The sequence below is a fragment of the Triturus cristatus genome, chromosome 4_2 (genome assembly GCF_964204655.1).
Source record: "Triturus cristatus chromosome 4_2, aTriCri1.1, whole genome shotgun sequence".
NCBI classification, from domain to species: Eukaryota; Metazoa; Chordata; class Amphibia; order Caudata; family Salamandridae; genus Triturus; species Triturus cristatus.
This window is the reverse complement of record NC_140586.1, coordinates 53,072,036-53,094,019: the sequence shown is the minus strand read 5'-3', so window position 1 is coordinate 53,094,019 and position 21,984 is coordinate 53,072,036. Positions and strand designations below refer to the sequence as shown.

Here is a 21,984-nt window from a genome sequence, read left to right as displayed (position 1 = left end):
CTTGCGTCCAGAATGGACCCAGAAGTCGTAGAAGAGTTGGGGATCCAAGGAACCACCCAAGGTGAGTATCTAGGAACCCCACGGAGGTCGTGTGCTGAGTGGGAACACGATCGGGTGCTCAATTCACGTCAACGGGTAAGTTGCGGTCACAGTTTTAAACAAGGACACTTCCCAGTAGACCCTGAAGAACACTCCATGGAAGATGGAAGGTTGGAGGGTCACTCCACCTGTGGATACCCCAGGAACCAGGATACATACACCAGGGAAGCTGGGTGCATAGGTGCGAAGTGACGTCAGAAACCACCTTAGACCACAATGGAGGATTTCAGAAAAGATGATGCTGGTGAAGAAGGTGAAAGTGTCAGCTGGAACCCAAAGGTGGAATTAAGATGAAAGATACCTGCAAGCAGAGGGGACAGATTCTGTGCCACTCAGGAGTAACCAGGTGGCAAGGAAGATGAATGCCCACCGATATTGGAGATGTAGGGGAGTTGATGGTGCCCTTGAAGTTGCAGCTGTGCGGACCAGGTGGCTTTGAGGAAGACTAGGAGTAGTTCACGTGCTGTCCCAAGTCGGTCATTGAAGCTGCAGATAGACTTGACCCCAATTCCATCATCTTTTAGACCTCTGTCCTGAAGCAGTCTCTGACATGGTCAGGCTGTCTATAAATATACCTGAATTTACTCACCATGTCCAATTTAGGAAAGAAGGACACAGGCTGGGGTCCTCATTAGCAGGATACCAGTCAGACTAGTCAGTAAAACATAATGACACCAGCAAAAAGTGGGGGTGACCATGAAAGCAGATCCTGATATCCTACAGAGAGCAACCCTGTGCAACATGGTCTGTAATATGCAATGCTAATTGTGTCTCCATGTTAACTGTGTTTTTATAGTCCTTAGTGTCTAGGCCCTATAATACTGTTTGGGGTCAGAACTCCGGCCCAGAGGGTTGTAGCGACAACTGTTTTTCACGGTTTGTCCTAGTCTTGTGTAGTATTTTTCTCTTGTGTGTATTAAAGAACTTTTCTTTTTAAAACGTAAAGCACTGGCTGGACATTGACTTTATCAGCTGATAGTACTGTGTGCACTGTTTTCTGAATGTTAAAACCCACCTCACCTCCTTGAGTAAGCCTTGGACTTTTCTGTCTCACTACCATGAGTGTGTCAAAGTGCTGGAGAGGAGTACTTTGTTATCCAGTTTTGGGTCCACTAGTACCAAGGCCCCAAGACACCCGCTGGGAACACTCCAGTTGATGCAGTTGGAGCCTAGTGACCCCGGAGTGCCCTAGTGCCCAGGAATCCGGGTATAACAGTCTTATTCAGATTTAAAGACACCTCTGTATTGAGATTATGATCTCAGAGCAGAGACTGATATAGCCATGTAAGAACTCTTTTTTTGGAAGTTTTATATAGAGAGAATTCAACCCCCCACCTGCCAATCAAGTTATGTAATGGGGAGCCATGGCCAAAAAGTCAGGGTAACCACTTGTTGAACATGTTTGTAAACCACTGGCATAATACCTCCCATTAATGTGTTTTAATTATCTCTGACCCTGATTGGATTTGATCTCTGTAGCAACATATGGTACAGGACACATTCAATCAGCCAGTGCACATAGGCGATAACACCAGGTTCCATTCTTTACAATCACTTGATTTTTAACAATATTTCCATATGTAATGGGGGCATGTAACCATCCTCCCCCTTTTCTTTACAAGAGCTACTAGTGACAATCCTATATTCTGTTAGCTGGGAATATATATATATATATATATATATATATATATATATATATATATATATATTCTACTGGCGGTCGCCAGTAGATAGTTATAGTTGGGGCCGTGTTTCCATAGGAAATCCGCAACATTCTATTTGGAATAACTTTGGCGCCGATTGACGAATCCTCGCGAAATTTTCAAAATAGGTGGGGCGCTCTGCTCCGTCCCTAAAAGTCTCGGGGGGGGGGGGGGATTCGTCAAGCGGGGGCTGAGAAAAAGGGGGGGTCCCAAAACGTGTTTTTCCCATGCATTTTTCCATAGGGACCTTTAGTCCGAGCTACAGCCCGAACGGCTGAACAGAATTAGTTGAAATTTGGCAGAGGTAGCCCTCAGGTCAGGGATGTGCCTTTTGAAGGTCTCGTGTAAATCTGTTCAGTATTTCCAGAGAAAATAGCATTTAAAAGCATATGTACATCTATAGGCGCGCACCGTGCGCGCACGGTACGAGCACCCTAACGTGCGCGAGCGTAATTCTGATTGGTTGTTACATTTCAGTCAACGTTCGAATCGGTCGAAATCAGGAAGTGTCGGCCGCCATTTTGTTTGTCAGTGCGAGAGTGGAAAAGGAAGGTGGCGAACGTGAAAAGGGGGCAGGGTGGACAGTTCCTGACCCCCTAGCCTTGGTCGGGGTCACAGAAGGACCCCCAAGGGCCAAAAAAAGATTTTATTTTTTTTACGAAAAATCACGGAGTGCGCGCAGAGTGCGCGCAGCGTGCGTGCACGCAGAAACGGAAAAATTCAGCGAACTTCGCGTACCAATTCCGCAAACTTAGCGTACCGTGCGCGCACGGCAAGAAAAAACATTTTAAAAAAGTGATAAAATTTTTTTTTTTAAAGTTGTGAGGTAAGGTTGGCTCTTAAAAGAGCCGTTGTGTTAATACAGGGTCAGAGGAAGGAAAGAATGGGAATATTAACAAGGACCACACTTGTGCTGGTCTATCTTATTGTTTATTAGGGAAATACTGGACTCCCCAAAAACAATTAGACCATAACACCTGGTGCACCTCATTTGTTCTCTCTGAAATCGAGGGTTAATGTCCAGAGGAGCAGAAGAGGGTGATGCTCCCCCCACAGAGGAAGGGCTCAGCTGAGCTGCCTATGATGTACTCGGCTGAGCTTCTGAGGTTGGGCTCGGCTGAGCTGCTGGAGGGATTGCTCCAGTAGCTCGAGTAAAGGTCGCAGGATGTACATCCCTAATGTGTCTGGACATAGAGAAGATCCCAAAAGAGTACTTCTTCTTAGGATCCCCTCTAGACAAGACACGCCCACAAAGTTTGCAGGTGACCTTAGGAGCATTAACTTTCTTCTCCCCCTCTGGAAATGTGAAATATTCCCAAACAATAGAATCCTTCGGCTTCCTCTTTCTCTGTCTGAGAATGGTGTCCTGCTCACTCCCAGAAGTGGATTGCTGCTCTGCCATTGTCTCTCAAAAGCAGTTCAGGTCCTTCTCCTATGGAATCACAAGCAATAATGAGGGGAATGGGTGTGGTGTTGGGATGTTTCTGGAAATGAAAGAAGTTTAAACCAATCAAGTGTTGTGGCTAGATCACATGACCTACCGTACGCGCTCCGTAAGCTTAGCGAGCGCGTACGGTTAAAGTACGCATGCGCGAACGTAAGACGTACGCATGCGCGTACAGAGCATGCACGTACGACGCACGCGCGCATGCGCATTAGAGGCACTTGCGCAACCGCGTACGTCGGTTCCGCGTAAGGCGCATACGCGAACTACGCCAGCGCGTACGCGTCGCAGACGAAGTACGCATGCGTACGTACGTCGCGTACGCATGCGCACACGGAGCATACATATTACGTACGCGCTCCGTACTTATAACGTACGGAGCGCGTAGCGTCAGCTTATGGTACGCGCACGGTAAAAATTCCTTAAAAAAAACTAAGTTTAAAGGTATGTAGAATATATTAACTATGATGTTCAACCATATCTAAACATTTATTTTAAAAAGGTGAACCCTTCCATATTGCAGGATTCAGTAAATTTATGATAATATACATGGGTAGGATATTCTTATTAAAAAACAATCTAAAAGAAATAAAAAAATTTGCATTTAAAAAACCTTGCAAATTCACTGAAAAAACCATAGGTTTCACACACGTTATAGTTAGGAATTAGCATTTAAAAAACCTTGCAAATTCACTGAAAAAACCATAGGTTTCACACATGTTATAGTTAGCTGGACATTTCTCTCGTAAAAAAACATTGAAATTCCCCCGTTATAGTTAGTGCAGGCAACTATAACTCGCGCGACAGCAATCCTCTGCTGATGTCAGATATTACATCACTGATGACATATGTGTCTTTCTGAAAAATAAATATTTGTAATATATGTATAGCTAAAGATTAATGGAAGAAGACATGGGTAAATAAGTGTCTAAATACAGTGATGTAATATCTGACATTATCAGCAGAGGATTGCGGTCGCGTGAGTTATAGTTGCCTGCACTAACTAGAACGGGGGAATTTCATTGGTTTTTCACGAGTGAAATGTCCTGCTAACTATAACATGTGTGAAACCTATGGTTTTTGAAGTGAATTTGCAAGGTTTTTGAAATGCTAATTCCTAACTATAACGTGTGTGAAACCTATGGTTTTTTCAGTGAATATATATATATATATATATATATATATATATATATATATATATATATATATATATATATATATATATATATATATATATTTCTTAGCTGAGAAATATCCATCACAGTTTTTTCATCCATATCTCTATAAATGACTGAAAAATACACCCAACAGCCACATAACTACAAAATAAGGACCCAAGGCACCGCAAGAGAAACTAGGAGGGGATTTCACTCGCGTCTGCCATTTTGGAAATGACCAAGCGGTCTAGTTGCTCTCTGCTCTAGACAGCGAGCGAGGACGCACAGCCCATGCCCCCACTCACCAGCACGTAATATGAACAGCTCTATGGGGTAAAAATGGTAATGTTAAGGCCCCAGTGCATGTCCTTGGGTGAATTGGCACAGAGGATTCCCTAAAAGCAGTCAGTACGGCACAGCTATTTAAGTTTCCATACTGCATAGTTCTCTGAGTGAGCTCATTCTTACGAGGACGACATGATGGCTATGATTTGTATTTTTTACCACATCAAGTGTAACTACAGGCTGTTCTTGCCACCGGAGGGCCTGTTCTGCAAATGTCTTGCTTTATTTTTGTAGTGTTTGTACTATGTCTATATGTGTTATTTTGCCTTGTGTTTTACGCCATAGGTATCCCTGTTTTATTAGATATGCGCACCTCAGCAAGCATTGTATTTTAGTTCACATGACCTGCCACGTAGAGGCCACTTTAAAATATATAAAAAGCATATACAGCGTACTTGCTTAATTTACTAGTCTAAGCGCACTGTTCTCTTCTTTTCTGCCTGAAACTTTGCCAGGCTAGCTCTCTTATTATACATTACAGGTTGCCAAGCAATAACACCAAGTAGGTGCTAAAAAACCTTTTCTGTTAGCATGCAGTGTGTGTGAGGTCACTTTATCAGTACTATTTTAGGAGTGGAATCAGAGAGTTAGATCTTTGGTCCTGAAGAAAAGCCATGAGTATTGCCTTGAAACCTGTAGACCTATAGAAAGGAAGGTACATTTCAACCTACACTTTCTATTCTCTCTCCCTACTTTTTAACTATACCGCCTGGAGGAGAGATTAAAGTATTACTTACTTACCAAGCAGTTATTTTTAAACCTCCAACAATACCCCTCCTACTTCTTATATTTTCATCATTTAGGGCATACTACTTAGTGCTTCCGCATAACTCGCTGGTCTTAGCAGGCCTGTTCCGCAGCAAAATGGGAGGAGCCCTGTGATGAAGCATGCCGCCAAGGGGCAACCCTAGTGGGTGAAGGTTATATAGGAAAACCTAGAGTTTTCTCTTTATCTTGTGAAGGGTTAGCACACAGAGTACAGATGAGCTCTCTTGTTTTGAAGAGGTCGAACTCCTCGTGATATTCCTCTCCTCTCCCCTTTTCTCTTGAGACAACAATATCCTGCCAATGACCCATAAGAGAAGAAAGCTCCAGAGCTGGATACTACCCTTCAGGGCTATCACTGCGCTAGCTATATTGCTCTTAAGCACGTCTGCTTCTTTGCGGTATAACTGAGCCCCCAGATAGCGGCACAAGTCAGATTCCCATTGAAGACCCCGATAGTTAATCTGCCTCTCCGGTCCAATGGGACTGGGTTTATCAGTAAAAATGCAAGAGTTCATCCTATTGGCCCTTAATCCTGACACCTCAACAAAGGTCTGTACTACTGCCAACATTGATTGTAAATCTGACGTAATGCTCCTTACATAAAGCAGTATATCGTCTGAGCATAGTGATGTGTGGTGTTCTGTATGCGATATGTGGATTCCTCTATCTTTATTATCACATCTTCTTTCATTAGCCATGCCCACCATCGCCATAGTAAAAATAAAGTCAGAGAAAGCATACATGGTGAGTTCTCCTCTTTATCTGGTATGACTCACACCGTTCACCCTGTCTTAAAGCATGCAAGTGGTGGAGCGAATATGAGAGCGACCCAATGCATGCTATTAGGCCTGTGGTCTAGTATTCTCCTGACTCTGAAGATGGAGCGAAATCCTATTGTGCCAAAGGCTTATTCCAGATAAGTTATGACCACTACCGGCTTTAATATAGTGCAAGAGGTCTTGTCTAGGATTTGGCAACAACGGAATCATCCCTTTTTTGTGAGTCAAGTAATAGCAGTGTATACCTCTAGTAGGCTCAGGGCAAGCTCCTTCACTTAGGTAATTTAAAGATCTGCTGATAGTCTATGGGCTACAGGGGTTTTGCCCCCTGGCCAATTCAATTATAAATTTTCGTACCCCTTGGACATTTAATAAAGCCTTCAAAGCACCTTTTAAGGTGGGAGTTAAGCCCCCCCCCCCCCCCATTCTGGATGAGCTACAAGGTTTTCTAGAGCCAGGACAGAAACCTCAGTACTTTACTCACACCAAGTTGGGAATTAACCAAAAAAACTTGATTAATACCCTTTTGGGCTTGTATCCTCTGCACGTCTGTATTCTGTATTCTTGTGCTTTGTCTCCCTCTGGGTTTCGGTTTGGTCAATCCGGCCAGTAGCCTCCTGGATTTATCCACCTTACTACGCTGTTTTGGCGTGTATTCTTCGCCTCTGTAATCCTTCCATTATTGTGGCTTTGGCATGTTTTTCCCTGTGTAGAAGTAGCTCTTTTTGTACGTCTGAGTCTCATCAGGGAGCCTGTTCCCGTTCCCTATGGCAGTGGTTGATCTAGGACAGTCATTTGCCTCTGTTATTCTTTTCTGTCTCTGTCGTCCATATGATATTCCCCTGATGGCCATCTTGAAAGCCTACCATTCTGTCAATCCACCGGAGGATGTCCAGATGTTCTCTGCAAACTAGTGGCAAATCGTTTCACTCATAGTGTCCCCAAACATACTGTTCTCCTGTGCAGCAGATTGAAGACTCCCAGTAGAGACTGCTAATCTGGGCCTGCTTCACCAAATCCCCAACAGGAGGGCATTATAGTCAGAGGAGGACACAATAGACTTATGGTCCTGAAGAAGTGATCTTGGCCAAATGTTCTTCTATATCTAAAAACAAAAAATAATGGTGATATAAGATACTCTTTGTATTCATGGCCTTTGCGTTTGAAGTTGTGAACACATTAGAAACTTATACTCTTATAAGGAGGGACCATCACTATATTCAGAGCAGGTGACAGGATGTTAACAGCTCCCTACCAGTAACGCACCTATGGATGACTTTTAATTGCCAACAACCATGTGTTGCCGCATAAGATAGAGTGAAACTATTCAATTTGCCAATTTCTGAATGTTGGATTGGACAGCCTTAGGATGGTCGTCCCTAAAACCTTTTGCCTTCTCCCCTCCTGTTTTTCTCTAATTTGCTTCCATTGGCTTTTGTACTCTGTACACTTTATCACTGATAGCCAGTGCCAAAGTGCTGGTGCTCACTCCTTAAAACATAGTGCCATTGGACTACACACAACTGGCACATTTCATTTACTTAAGTCCCCAAAGTTCATAACATGTATCCAGTCCTGTAAATTAAATGCTTTAAGTGGGCCTGCAGCACTTATTGTGCCACCCACTTTAGTAGCCATTTAAAACATGTCTCAGGCCTGCCATTGCAGCCTATGTGGAGTTTCAAACTGCCAATTTGACTTAGCAAAATAACCCTTTGCCAGGCAGAAAACTTCCTTTTTTAATGCAAATAAGGCACCCTTAATATAGACCCTAATCAGCCTTTAGGGCAGGGTGCAGTTTATTGAAAAAGTTGGACATATGGTTTTAAGTTTTGTCCTCGTGGTGAAAAAAATCCAAATTTGTTTTTCACTACCGTTAGGCCTACCTCTCCCATGGGATAACATTGGGTTAGCTTATCACATTTAATAAGTTGTTGGGATTGAAAAGTTCTCTGCATGGTAAGTGATGTTTACCTCTGCCCTGAGTGCCCTACTGTACTGTTGTCGGAATCCATAATGCTGTCTTAGACAAACACGAATCATGTGTGTGTGCCATGACATAGGCCTGTTTCATGGATTGTGGCCTTGTTGGAATGGGAGGGGTGCCCAAAGCACTACTCTCATAGTGGTGGAAAGCTACTGCCTTCACGAGGAGTTGAGCAGCACAAGCGCGGTGGTGGCAGCATACTGTGTAGTGGTAATTAGTAGTAAACAGCTCCCTTTTACCCTGTGCCACTAGAGTGAGGCCTACAGCTACTTACCAATCTAAAGTTCCGCTGTGTGCTTAAGTCACTCTTGGCCCACATCGGTTAGATGTGGAAGTGCTGTGCAGCAAAGATTAGTGCCTCTATTTGTGCCTGTGAAGGGTACAGTACAGGGATAGAGTAGTTCTACACGGTATACACCTGGTTAGTGCACGCACTGAATGTATGTATTCCTGTTGGGGTACAGTACATAAGAGATGTAATGCTGGGCAGTGCATGCAGAAGAAAGGCACTTGCTGAGTCTGTGCTTGCATCAAGTACAATACATGATGGTGAAGTGTTGTGCAGCACACATGGTGAGTGTGTGTGTTATAAAAAAACAAAAGTACACCCTGGTATAACACATAAAGGCTTCAATGCTGAATAATGCACTTAGATTGAATGTGTGTGCTGAATGTATGTGTGCCTGTAATGGTACAATGAATGGAAGTAGAAGAGCTGTACAGTAAGTGTTCTGTGAAAGCATACTGAGTGCCAATGCGCCTGCAATGGTATATTACATGGAGGATCCTGGGTTCCATTTTGATAGGGGTGGGTGGAATGTTGCATTCTGCCCACGGAATGGGCAAAATTTGGCAAATCTACATTACTCTTGTAACGCGGAGTTCCAACCAGATTCCACCAATGGCCGCTTGGCAGTTTTTTCCCTGTGAGGCTCCAGAAATGCGAACGATATTTGGACTCCCATGCTGCCATTTTCTAATGAGGGCAGTTGCGGCCAGAGTACTGCTTCTTGAGTAGATTTCCTGCTGCTCAAGTGAATTTTCTGCTGCTTGATTGGATTTTCTTCTCGAGCGGCAGAAAAATCAACTTGAATGGCTACATGTTCGTTCACACCACATGCTGCCATTTGCGCTGATTTGTCAGTGCTTCTCGAGCTACTGGCTCTAAAGTGCAGTGCAAGCAGCACAGAATTTATTTTTTTCTGTTGGATGCTGGTACTCCGCAGAGTTTAGCACAGTTTTTATGTAACTCTTCAGAATTCTGCAGAGTGAAACGCCGAACGTTTTGCCCATTCCATGAGCAGATGAATCCCACCAGACAGGTTTGTGTATTGATGCATTCCTGCGAGCTGTGTGCGACACAACGCCGGAGGGAAAGCAATGCTCCCTCTGTGCACTTCAAAGAGTGCTCTTTGATTCAGTGATAGATCACAAGGAAGGGGCCTGGACACATCCATGGATGGGAATTGGGGCAGATAACGGAATCATAACGACCCTGTCTGGGAGCCCGGTATTAAACCTTTTACGCACATAGCTCTGTGGCTGACATCCGGATGTGAACTCGGATCATACCCATGAATTGTGTTGTGGGTCAATAATTCTCAGTCATGTCTGTGTGACAACCATCCCTTCAGAGGAAAGGAGAAAGGGAAAGATGTCCATAAAAAAAAAAGCTGAACCCCAATCAAAAACTTGAAAGGCTCCGACCTAAAATCACATTTGCTGTCTAGTAAAGGACCACAAAAAGGGGAGACTTAAACCAGAAATGTTCTCATACAACCTATCTGGCTGCTTCGCTGATGACGAGGTGAAGCTCTGCAAGACTTCTGCCTGTGACCAGGACTTGGGGCTAAGTCATGCTTGTCCCTGCTGGCTGAGGGGGGACACCAAGATCATGAAGAAGGGTGAGACAGGGATTTGCCTGACAACTACTCAAAACTCGACCTCCAGGGGAATTGTGTTAATTCTTCTGAATGTCGTATACCTTTGCATGTGAAGAGTTAGAAATAAAATACTTCTTTTTTATATAAAAGCAAGTATTGGACTGGGCATTGGTTTATTGTAAGTACTGTTTGCACTTTGAGTCATAAGCGGTGTTCATTGATATGTATCTACATCTGCCCAGAGAATCATCATCATCAAGGGGTGGTAGCTGGGAGAATGGTGCTTTCCTTCACTGAGACGATGGTAAATGGGAATACGCTGCTGTGCTTCATTGACGATTTGTAACTGAAAATTTGCTACACTGCTACATTGAGGTGTGCTAACTGGGAGTACTCTGTTTCACTGTGTTTTGGAAACAGAATACGCTGCTGTTCTTTATTGAGGGATTGTAAAAGAGTATGAGGGGTGGTAACCAAGTATGCTGCTGTGTTTTATTGAGGGGTAGTTACTGTGAATACACTGCTGTGTATCACTAAGGGTTGGTACTTGGAGTACTCTGCCGTGCTTAATTGAGTGGTGGTAAACGTGTGTATGGTATACTCATCTTTCGTGAGGTAATTTTGCATACCCGTCTCTTGCTCTGCTTAAGCGACCTCATTTTTTTTATACTCTGGTCTCTTCATGAGGCGACCTTCCATACATCTGACTTGCTTCTCACTTTTCTCTCTTCTACAGTGTGCCCAAGTGGATGACTGAATGGCAGCCAAGTCCATTTACGAGTTCTCATCCAGACATATTGATGAAAATAATGTGTCCCGGGAAAAATACAGGTGAGTTAGACTTGTACCTCTTCCACTCTTGGGATTTGCATCTTGCATCTACCTGAAATTGCCAGACTAATGCTGATTGTTCCAAGCTCGCTTGTCTCATCAGCCACCGTAGGTTTCACAGAGTGCTTAGAAGAGAGTTGAAGTTGGATACATGCACTGATGAAATGGGTAAATAAAGGTTTTCTCTGACCATTTTCTTTTCCGCTTCATTCTAGTGGGCTTGTTTGCATCATTGCCAACTTACCCTCCAAACTTGAATCCACTGCTGTTCTTCATTGAGGGTGGAAACAGAGTACGCTATTTTACTTTACTCTGGGATTGGTATCTGCAAGTACGCTGCTTTATGTCACAGGGTGGTAATCAGGAGTATGCTGCCATGCTTCATTGAAGGTTGGTGATTGGGAGCGTGAGGGGTGGTAACATATTACACTGTTGTGCTTTGAGTGGTAATAATGGACTTGTTTGTTTTGCTTAATTGAGGAGTGGTAACGAAGTATACTGCTTTGCTTCAGTGAGTTGTGGTTACAGAATACGCTGCTGTGCTTTATTGAGCTTTTGTAATAGGGAATGCGCTGCTGTGCTTCATTGACAATTTGTAACTGGGAACAAGCTACTGTGCTATATTGAGGGGTGCTAACTGGGACTACACTGCTGTACTTCATTGAAGAGTGGAAAGGACTATGCGTGAGGTAACCCGGAGTAGGTCGCTGACCTTCACTGAGGTGTGGTAACGGAATACGCTGCTGTGCTTTATTGAGTTGTGATAACAGGGAATACTCTGCTGTGCTTCATTGATGATTGGTAACTACATAATGGTAACTACATAAATGCTACTGTGCTACATTGAGGAATAATAACGGAGTACTCTGCCTTGTTTCACTGGGGTGTGGTAACAATATGCTGCTGTGCTTTGAGTATTGAGCATTGGTAACCGGGAATACCCTGCTGTGCTCCTTATACAGTTTGTAACTGCAAATTTGCTGCTGTGCTATTTTGAGTGGTGGTAACTTGGACTACGCTGCTATACATCATTGAAGAGTGGTACGGACTATGAGGGGGGTAACAGAGTACACTGCTGTCCTTAACTGGGGTGTGGAAACAGAATATGCTGCTGTGCTGTATTGAGCGTTGATAACAGGGAATATGCTGCTGTACTTAATTGACGATTTGTAACTGCTAATTCACAACTGTACTACATTGAGGAGTAGTAACTGGGAGTAAACTATTTTGCTTCACTGAGGTGTGGTACCAGAATATGCTGCTGTGCTTTATTGACTATTAGTAACTGCAAATTCGCTGCTGCGTTACATTGTGGGGTTGTAACAGAGTACTCTGCTGTATTTCACAGGGGTTTTGTGTCAGAATAAGCTGCTGTGCTTTATTGAGCGTTGGTAACAGGGAATAAGCTGCTGTGCCTCATTGAAAATTTGCAACTGCAAATTCGCTACTGTGCTATGCTGAGGGGTGGTAACTGGGACTATGCTGCTGTGCTTTATTGAAGAGTGGTACAGAATTTGAGGGGGTAACTGGGAGTAACCTGCTGTGCTTCACTGAGATGTGTAACAGAATATGCTGATGTGCTTTATTAAGAGTTTGTAACTGGGAATACGCTGCTGTTCTTCATTGATTGGTAACTATGAATTCGCCATTGGGCTATATTGAGGAGTAGTAACAGGGAGTACACTGCTTTGTTTCACTGAGGTGTGGTACCAGAATACGCTGCTGTGCTTTATTAAGCATTTGTAACAGGGAATACGCTGCTGTGCTTGATTGACAGCTTGTAACTGCGAATTCGCTACTGTGCTATTTTGAGGGGTAGTAACTGGGACAACGCCACTGTCCTTCATTGAAGAATGGTACGGACTATGGGGGGGGGGGGGTAACTGGAAGTGCGCTGCTCTCCTTCACTGAGGTGTGGTAGCAGAATACGCGCTGTGCTTTATTGAGGGGTGGTACATGGAAGTATGCTGTCATGCTTCACTGAGTTGTAGTAACAGAATACGCTGCTGTTGTATTGAGCGTTTATTACTGGGAGCACGCTGCTGTGGTTCATTGGCTGTTAGTAACTGCAAATTTGCCACTGTGATACAATGAATGTTGGTAAATGGAGTATGCTGCTGTGCGTCTTCGAGGGTTGATAACTGGTGTACTCCGCTCCGCTGTGCTTCATTGGGGATGGTAACCCTGTACGTATTTTTATGAGTCTTGTGTGGTAACTGGGATTACGCTGCTCTGCTTTGATGGATGGCAACTGGGAATATGCTGCCGTTTCATTTATGATTGGTAATTGCAAATTTGCCACTGTTCTACAATGAGAGTAGTAGCTTGGATTACACTGCTTTGCTTCACTGTGGTGTGGTAACATAATGCGCTGCTGTGCTGTATTCAGTGTTCATTACTCTGAATACGCTGCTATGCTTCATTGATAATTGGTAACTGCAGATTCGCTACTGTGCTACATTGTGGGGTGGTAACTGGGAGTATGCTGCTCTGCTTCAGTAAGTTGTGGTAACAAAATACGCTGCTGTGCTTTATTGAGCGTTGATAACAGGGAATACGCTGCTGTGCTTCATTGACAATTTGCAACTGCAAATTCTCGACTGCTATATTGAGGTTGGTAACAGGTACTACGCTGCTGTGCTTCATTGAAGAGTGGTACGGACTATGGGGGGGGGGGTAACAGAGTAGGCTGCTGTCCTTCACTGAGGTGTGGTAACAGAATACGCTGCTGTGCTTTATTGAGCGTTGGTAACCGGGAACACTGCTGTTTCTTTTATTTGTAACTAGAAATTTGCCCCTGTGCTATGTTGAGGAGTAGTAACTGGGAGTACACTACTTTGCTTTACTGAGGTGTGGTAAAAGAAGATGCTGCTGTGCTGTATTGAGCGTTGGTAACAGGGAATTTGCTGCTGTGCTTCATTGGCAGTTTGTAATTTGAAATTCGGTCCTGTGCTATTTTGAAGGGTGGTAACTGGTACTACGCTGCTGTACATCATGGAAGAGTGGTACGAACTATAAGTGAGGTAGCTGGGAGTACGCTGCTGTCCTTAACTGAGGTGTGGTAACAGAATACGCTGTTGTGCTTTGATTTTTTTTTTAACTGCATATTCTCTACTGTGCTATATTGAGGCGTGGTAACTGGAACTATGCTGCTGTGCTTTATTGGACAGTGGTACGGATTATGAGAGGGTTACTGGGAGTACCCTGCTGTCCTTCATTGAGGTGTGGTAACAGAATACGCTGCTGTACTTTATTGTGCGTTGGTAACCGGGAATTCACTGCTGTTCTTCATTGACAATTTGCAACTGCGAATTCGCTACGTGGTATATTAAGGGGTAGTAATTGGGAGTACTCTGCTCTACTTGATTGAGGTGTGGTAACAGAATACGCTGCTGTGCTTTATTGAGCGTTGATAACAGGAAATACACTGAGATGCTTCATTGAGAGTTTGTAACTGCACATTCACTACTGTGCTATTTTGATCGGTGGACACTTGTACTACGCTGCTGTACTTCATTGATGATTTGTAACTGCTAATTCACTACTGTACTATATTGAGGGGTGTTAACTGGAAGTACGCTGTTGTGCTTCACTGAGGTGTGGTAGCAGAATACGCTGCTGTGCTGTTTTGAGCGTTTGTTACTGGGAATAAGCTGCTGTGCTTCATTGACTATTGGTAACTGCAAATTTGCTGCTGTGCTACATTGTGGGGTGTAGTGTGGTACCAGAATATGCTGCTGTGCTTTTTTAAGCGTTTGTAACAGAATACACTGCTGTTCTTAATTGATGATTGGTGACTGCAAATTTTCCACTGTGCTACATTGAGGAGTAGTAACTGGGAGGACACTGCTTTATCGAGGTGTGATAAAAGAATACACTGCTTTGCTGTATTGAGAGTTGCAAACAGGGAATACGCTGCTGTGCTGCATTGACAGTTTGTAACTGTGTATTCGCTACTGTGCTTTATTGAGGGGTGGTAACTGGGACTACGCTGCTGTACTTCATTGAAGTGTGGTACAGACTATGGGGGGGGGGGTAACAGAGTAGGCTGCTGTCCTTCACTGAGGTGTGGTAACAGAATACGCTGCTGTGCTTTATTGAGCGTTGGTAACCGGGAACACTGCTGTTTCTTTTATTTGTAACTAGAAATTTGCCCCTGTGCTATGTTGAGGAGTAGTAACTGGGAGTACACTACTTTGCTTTACTGAGGTGTGGTAAAAGAAGATGCTGCTGTGCTGTATTGAGCGTTGGTAACAGGGAATTTGCTGCTGTGCTTCATTGGCAGTTTGTAATTTGAAATTCGGTCCTGTGCTATTTTGAAGGGTGGTAACTGGTACTACGCTGCTGTACATCATGGAAGAGTGGTACGAACTATAAGTGAGGTAGCTGGGAGTACGCTGCTGTCCTTAACTGAGGTGTGGTAACAGAATACGCTGTTGTGCTTTGATTTTTTTTTTAACTGCATATTCTCTACTGTGCTATATTGAGGCGTGGTAACTGGAACTATGCTGCTGTGCTTTATTGGACAGTGGTACGGATTATGAGAGGGTTACTGGGAGTACCCTGCTGTCCTTCATTGAGGTGTGGTAACAGAATACGCTGCTGTACTTTATTGTGCGTTGGTAACAGGGAATTCACTGCTGTTCTTCATTGACAATTTGCAACTGCGAATTCGCTACGTGGTATATTAAGGGGTAGTAATTGGGAGTACTCTGCTCTACTTGATTGAGGTGTGGTAACAGAATACGCTGCTGTGCTTTATTGAGCGTTGATAACAGGAAATACACTGAGATGCTTCATTGAGAGTTTGTAACTGCACATTCACTACTGTGCTATTTTGATCGGTGGACACTTGTACTACGCTGCTGTACTTCATTGATTTGTAACTGCTAATTCACTACTGTACTATATTGAGGGGTGTTAACTGGAAGTACGCTGTTGTGCTTCACTGAGGTGTGGTAGCAGAATACGCTGCTGTGCTGTTTTGAGCGTTTGTTACTGGGAATAAGCTGCTGTGCTTCATTGACTATTGGTAACTGCAAATTTGCTGCTGTGCTACATTGTGGGGTGTAGTGTGGTACCAGAATATGCTGCTGTGCTTTTTTAAGCGTTTGTAACAGAATACACTGCTGTTCTTAATTGATGATTGGTGTCTGCAAATTTTCCACTGTGCTACATTGAGGAGTAGTAACTGGGAGGACACTGCTTTATCGAGGTGTGATAAAAGAATACACTGCTTTGCTGTATTGAGAGTTGCAAACAGGGAATACGCTGCTGTGCTGCATTGACAGTTTGTAACTGTGTATTCGCTACTGTGCTTTATTGAGGGGTGGTAACTGGGACTACGCTGCTGTACTTCATTGAAGTGTGGTACAGACCATGAGGGGGGTAAATGGAAGTACGCTGTAGTGTTTAACTGAGTTGTGGTAACAGAGTATGCTGCTGTGTTGTATTGAGCGTTCATTGCTGGGAACACGCTGCTGTGGTTTATTGGCTGTTGGTAACTGCAAATTTGCCACTGTGCTACAATGAGGAGTAGTAACTGGGATTACACTGCTTTGCTTCACTGAGGTGTGGTAACAGAATACGCTGCTGTGCTGTATTCAACTTTCATTACTCTCAATACGCTACTGTGCTTCATTGTTAATTGAAAAACGCCTAATTTGCTACTGTGCTACATTGCAGGGTGGTAACTGGGAGTTTGTTGCTCTGCTTCATTGAGGTGTGGTAACAGAATACGCTGCTGTGCTTTACTGAGGGGTGGTAACCGGAGCTACACTGCTGTACTTAATTGAAGAGTGGTACAGACTATAAGGGGGGTAGCTGGGAGTACGCTGCTGTCCTTCTTTGAGGTGTGGTAACAGAATACGCTGCTGTGCTATATTTAGAGGTGGTAACAGGAAATACCCACTGTGATACATTAATTGGTAACTGCAAATGCGCTACTGTGCTACATTGAGGAGTAGTAACTGGGAGTACACGGCTTTGCTTCTCTGAGATGTGGTAACAGAATAAGCTGCTGTGCTGTATTGAGCCTTGATAACCGGGAATACGCTGCTGTGCTTCATTGACAATTTTCAACTGCTCTACTGTGCTATATTGAGGCGTGGTAACTTGGAGTACGCTGCTGTGCTTCATTGATGATTGGTAACTGAGTATTGGCCAGTGTGCTACATTGAGAAGTAGTAACTGGGAGTACTTCTCTTCAGTGAGTTGTGGTAACAGAATACTGTGCTGTGCTTTATTGAGCGTTGGTAACAGGGAATAAGCGCTGTGCCTCATTGAAAATTTGCAACTGCAAATTCGCTACTATGCTATGCTGGGGGGTGGTACTGGTAACTGGGACTATGCTGCTGTACTTCACTGAGATGTGTAACAATAAAGCACATCTGCATATTCCAAGCGTTTGTAACCGGGATTACGCTGCTGTTCTTCATTGATTGCTAACTATGAATTCGCCACTGTACCACATTGAGGAGTAGTAACTGTGAGTAAACTATTTTGCTTCACTGAGGTGTGGTACCAGACTACGCTGCTGTGCTTTATTAAGCGTTTGTAACTGTGAATTCGCTACTGTGCTATTTTGAGGGGTGGTAACTTGGACTATGCTGCTGTCCTTCATTGAAGAGTGGTATGGACTATGAGGGGGGTAACGGAGTGCGCTGCTCTCCTTCACTGAGGTGTTGTAGCAGAATACATGCTGTGCTTTGAGGGGTGGTAAATGGAAGTACTCTGTCATGCTTCACTGAGTTGTAGTAACAGAATATGCTGCTGTGTCATATTGAGTGTTCATTACTGGGAGCACGCTGCTGTAGTTCATTGGCTTTTAGCCACTGCAAATTTGCCACTGTTATACAATGATTGGTAGCTGGAGTATGCTGCTGTGCGTCTTCGAGGGTTGATAACTGGTGTACTCCGCTGTGCTTCATTGGGGGTGGTAACCGTGTACGTATTTTTATGAGTTTTGTGTGGTAACTGGGATTATGCTGCTCTGCTTCGAGGGATGGCAACTGGGAATATGCTGCCGTTTCATTGATGATTGGTAATTGCAAATTTGCCTCTGTTCTACAATGAGTAGTAGCTTGGATTACACTGCTATGCATCACTGTGGTATGGTAACAGAATGTGCTGCTGTGCTGTATTCAGTGTTAATTACTCTGAATACGCTGCTATGCTTCATTGATGATTGGTAACTGCAGATTCGCTACTGTGCTACATTGCAGGGTGGTAACTGGGAGTATTTTGCTCTGCTTCATTGAGGTGTGGTAACAGAATACGCTGCTGTGCTTTATTGAGCTCTTGGCAACAGGGAATACGCTGCTGTGCTTAATTGATGATTGGTACCTGCACATTGGCTAATGTGCTACATTAAGGAGTAGTAACTGGGAGTACACTGCTTTGCTTCAGTGAGTTGTGGTAACAGAATACGCTTCTGTGCTTTATTGAATGTTGGTAACAGAGAATTCTCTGCTGTGCTTCATTGACAATTTGCAACTGCAAATTCTCTACTGTGCTATATTGAGGGTGGTAACTGGTACTACGCTGCTGTGCTTCATTGAAGAGTGGTACAGACTATGGGGGGGGCTAACAGAGTAGGCTGCTGTCCTTCACTGAGGTGTGGTAACAGAATACGCTGCTGTGCTTTATTGAGCGTTGATAACCGGGAATATGCTGCTGTGATCCATTGACTATTTATAACTGCGAATTCACTACTGTGCTATGAGGGGTGGTAAATGGAAGGCTGCTGTTTTTCACTGAGGTGTGGTAGCAGAATATACTGCTGTGCTGCATTGAGCATTCGTTTTTGGGAATATGCTGCTGTGCTTCATTGATGATTGGTAACTGCAAATTTGCAACTGTGCTACATTGAGTAGTAGTAACTGGGAGTACACTGCTTTGCTTTACTGAGGTGTGGTAACGGAATACGTTGCTGTCCTGTATTGTGGTGTAAGGAAAAAATGGTACATATAAGGCCAAAAAGGTCCTGAAGCAGCTTGAGCTAATGCGTTTAAAAGGGGTATTAATCATTAGACAGGTGGCAAATGGTGATTAGTAATTTCCAGAGATAGCGGTATGACAGTTTTTAAATATACATAGGGACACATAGTAATATTGACATAGCACTTATTTATTTCATAAATAATAGATCAAAGATTATGTAAAAATAGTTCAAGTGCTCACAAAACAGTTGAAGTGTGATGTGACGAGTGAGGGTGACATTAAAAATTACATCGCATTGACATTATCAAAAACTCCTTGTAAATTTTAAACAAAGGAGTTTTTTGTTGTGGAAGGGTCGACGGCGTTCTGATCTCAACTACTTGATCATCATCAGGGCGAGAATTGTGAGCAAGAAGAATCTATATGGGTTAGGAGAAAACATGGTTTAGGGGTGTCCTTAAGTATATAGTTATTTTTATTGCTTCCATAAATTGTGACTATACATACGACGATCAGTGAGAGAATCAGTTAAAAATTGAGGGAAGAATTAATAAAGTGCAAAACAATACAAGTTGTGAAGACGGTGTTTTCAATACTGAAGGTAGGAGATGTAGTCAGGAATAAATCAAGCATACGAGTGGGTAAACGGCGCGGAAAGTATGGCTTGCTCAGAGAACCTTTGTCATGCCAAAAGTAAGGACAGTCAGATATATACAGCATGGGTAAGGTGTCACTCAAGCATATTGAGGAAGTCAGGCTATGCAGAGTGCCTGAGACAGAAAATGGGAAGTTGCGCTCTTAATACATGCCAGAATTGGGTAATGACTGGTAAAAAAATCACTTATATCTGAAGCCAAGGGTCGGCTGTGCGGCGTGCCCGAAGCAGGTAAGGAATATGCATGCTCTATTTACACGTGGAAGGGTGTAAATTAAAACGGGGCCCGTTGCAGGTGCAACTAGGAGACGAGTGCCTAGTCTGGAAAGTCCATGCGGGTGGGAGGTGAGTTGCACCAATGCGATGAAAAAATGCGCAGGCTTACTTAAGGAGCGGACCGAGTGAGTGCGATGTTCAACTTGGGGGCTATGAATCTAATGCAAGTCTCGGTAGTCGGTCTGGACCCGACAGCGTCCTGTAAGAGGGTGGGGGAGAGAGAGTGAGTGGAAGCAGAGGACAATCACTTTTCCAAATGCCTGAGATAAGGGAGAAGCACTTACATGTGAATTGGAATAATTCCAAGAGCCACTGTATGGCCGGTGTGCCAGGGAATGGGGACGCAATTCAATGGCAGGAACCCCGCTATGGATTGTCCATTATTGCGAAGATGGTATTGAAACATGACACCACGTAGTTGATGTGCATGTGTAGTTAACTGTGGAAAAAGGAAATTATACTAAATGAATTGGAGCTCAGGAAGGAGTGAGGAAGCCCACCCTGTCCGAGCGGTAATTGGCTTAGTTAGGATAGACCGCCGAAGGTCGGTCTACTGTGAAGGACCGGGAGCGGCTCTGCCATCTAGCAGAATCTTTGCTGAAGTGCAGAGGCCAAGGATGAAGTTATGAGAGGCCCGACTTCCCGCATGGGAGACGAGAGCGTGCAAGGGATGCGCATGCGCGTAGAGTAGCGTGGGTGACCTGGACTCCATCTTGGGAGAGGGGCGTGAGGGGTGGTCAGTGTGCAGCTTAAGTAGCGAAAGAAGAGAAGGGAGCAATAAATGTGACGGTAAGACAATTTTACCCATATGAGCTCAGCAATGAGAATAGGTAGAGCAATGGGAAACTAAACAGTCTAAAAGGTAGATAGAAAATAATTGTCATAATACAATGAGAGTTATGAAATCCAGGTTACAGGTGGTGGTCATATAGGCGCAGTTACAAAATTGTATTCCATTCTTCCAACATATTTAGTCCAGGTTCAATTGACCTGCAGTAAAAAATCCATTTGGACCCAACTCTGTTAAGTGTTTGTTGGTGGTCACCACACTGCTCTGTGGGCGTAGGATGTCGATTACTTGCCACATAAAGTCCAATTCCTAGTGTCCTTTCTCCAGAAGGAGTTCCACCAGGGGTGCCTTGAAAACTTTACAGTGTATTCTGCTTTTATGTAGGCATATTCTGGATTTGACTTTTTGTGTAGTTTGGCTAATGTACAGAAGATTACAAGGACAATGAATGCAATATATGACGTTGTTAGTATTACAATTAGAAAAAGAATTGTGTGTGTTTCACACTGCCATATTCAAACACTTTCGGATTCTCTGTTTGAGCACATGCAGTGCAGTTGCTGCATTAAAAAAACTGCCCTTTGATCGGAGGGAGGCCTAGCAAGGATTGGATGGTGTTTTTACTGTGTGTTGACTTGTAGGCTCTTACTAAATGGTTCTTGATATTGCATCCCCTTTTAACGGAGAAAAGGGGGGCTTTATTAGCAATGTTGACTGGTGCAAGGACAGACCAGTGCTTTTTTTATCATCTTAGTCAGTTTATTGCTGACGGGACAGAATGTGGTAACACAGGTAATGTGTGACATAGGTTCCCTTTGTTTGGGTTCTAGCAGACACTCTCTGTGGGAGTACCAGGCGCGTTTCATGGAGCGTTTTATCAAGCGTCCGGGTTACCCTCTGTTAGCCAATTTTTTGCAGAGGACTTCTGCTTCTTTGAAGAAATAGTCTTTGAATTTGCAGTTCCTGCGTATTCGGAGGAATTGACCATAGGGGAGACCATCCCTGAGTGCTCTGGGGTGGGCGCTATTGTATTGGAGCAGAGTATTGCGTTCTGTCGGTTTGCGGAACAGAGTAGTGTAGAGTCCACCCTCAGTAGTTTTAAATGTCACGTCGAGGTAATCAATTTGGGTATTGCTGAGACTGTACGTGAGTTTGGGGTCAGGTTGGCAGTTGGTGATACAGTTGAAAAAGTCATGTAGTTCAGTGTCATTACCTTTCCAGATCATGAAGACATCGTCGATGCATCGACGCCAAGTCCAGATTTTGGACAGATGTGGGTTGTGTGTGTGTTGAGGACAAAGGATGTTTCAATGTCATCAACAAACA

General features: G+C 43.8%; 1 long non-coding RNA gene across 1 annotated transcript in view; it reads left to right on the top strand.

Annotated features, from left to right (window-relative positions):
* LOC146832953 (uncharacterized) overlaps nt 1-21,984 on the top strand; it is a 58,456-nt gene that overhangs the window by 28,571 nt on the left and 7,901 nt on the right. Inside the window, exons 3-4 of the long non-coding RNA XR_014960184.1 lie at nt 10,902-10,996; nt 11,212-11,386. This is a non-coding gene — a long non-coding RNA (uncharacterized LOC146832953). The remainder of the gene's footprint in view (nt 1-10,901; nt 10,997-11,211; nt 11,387-21,984) is intronic.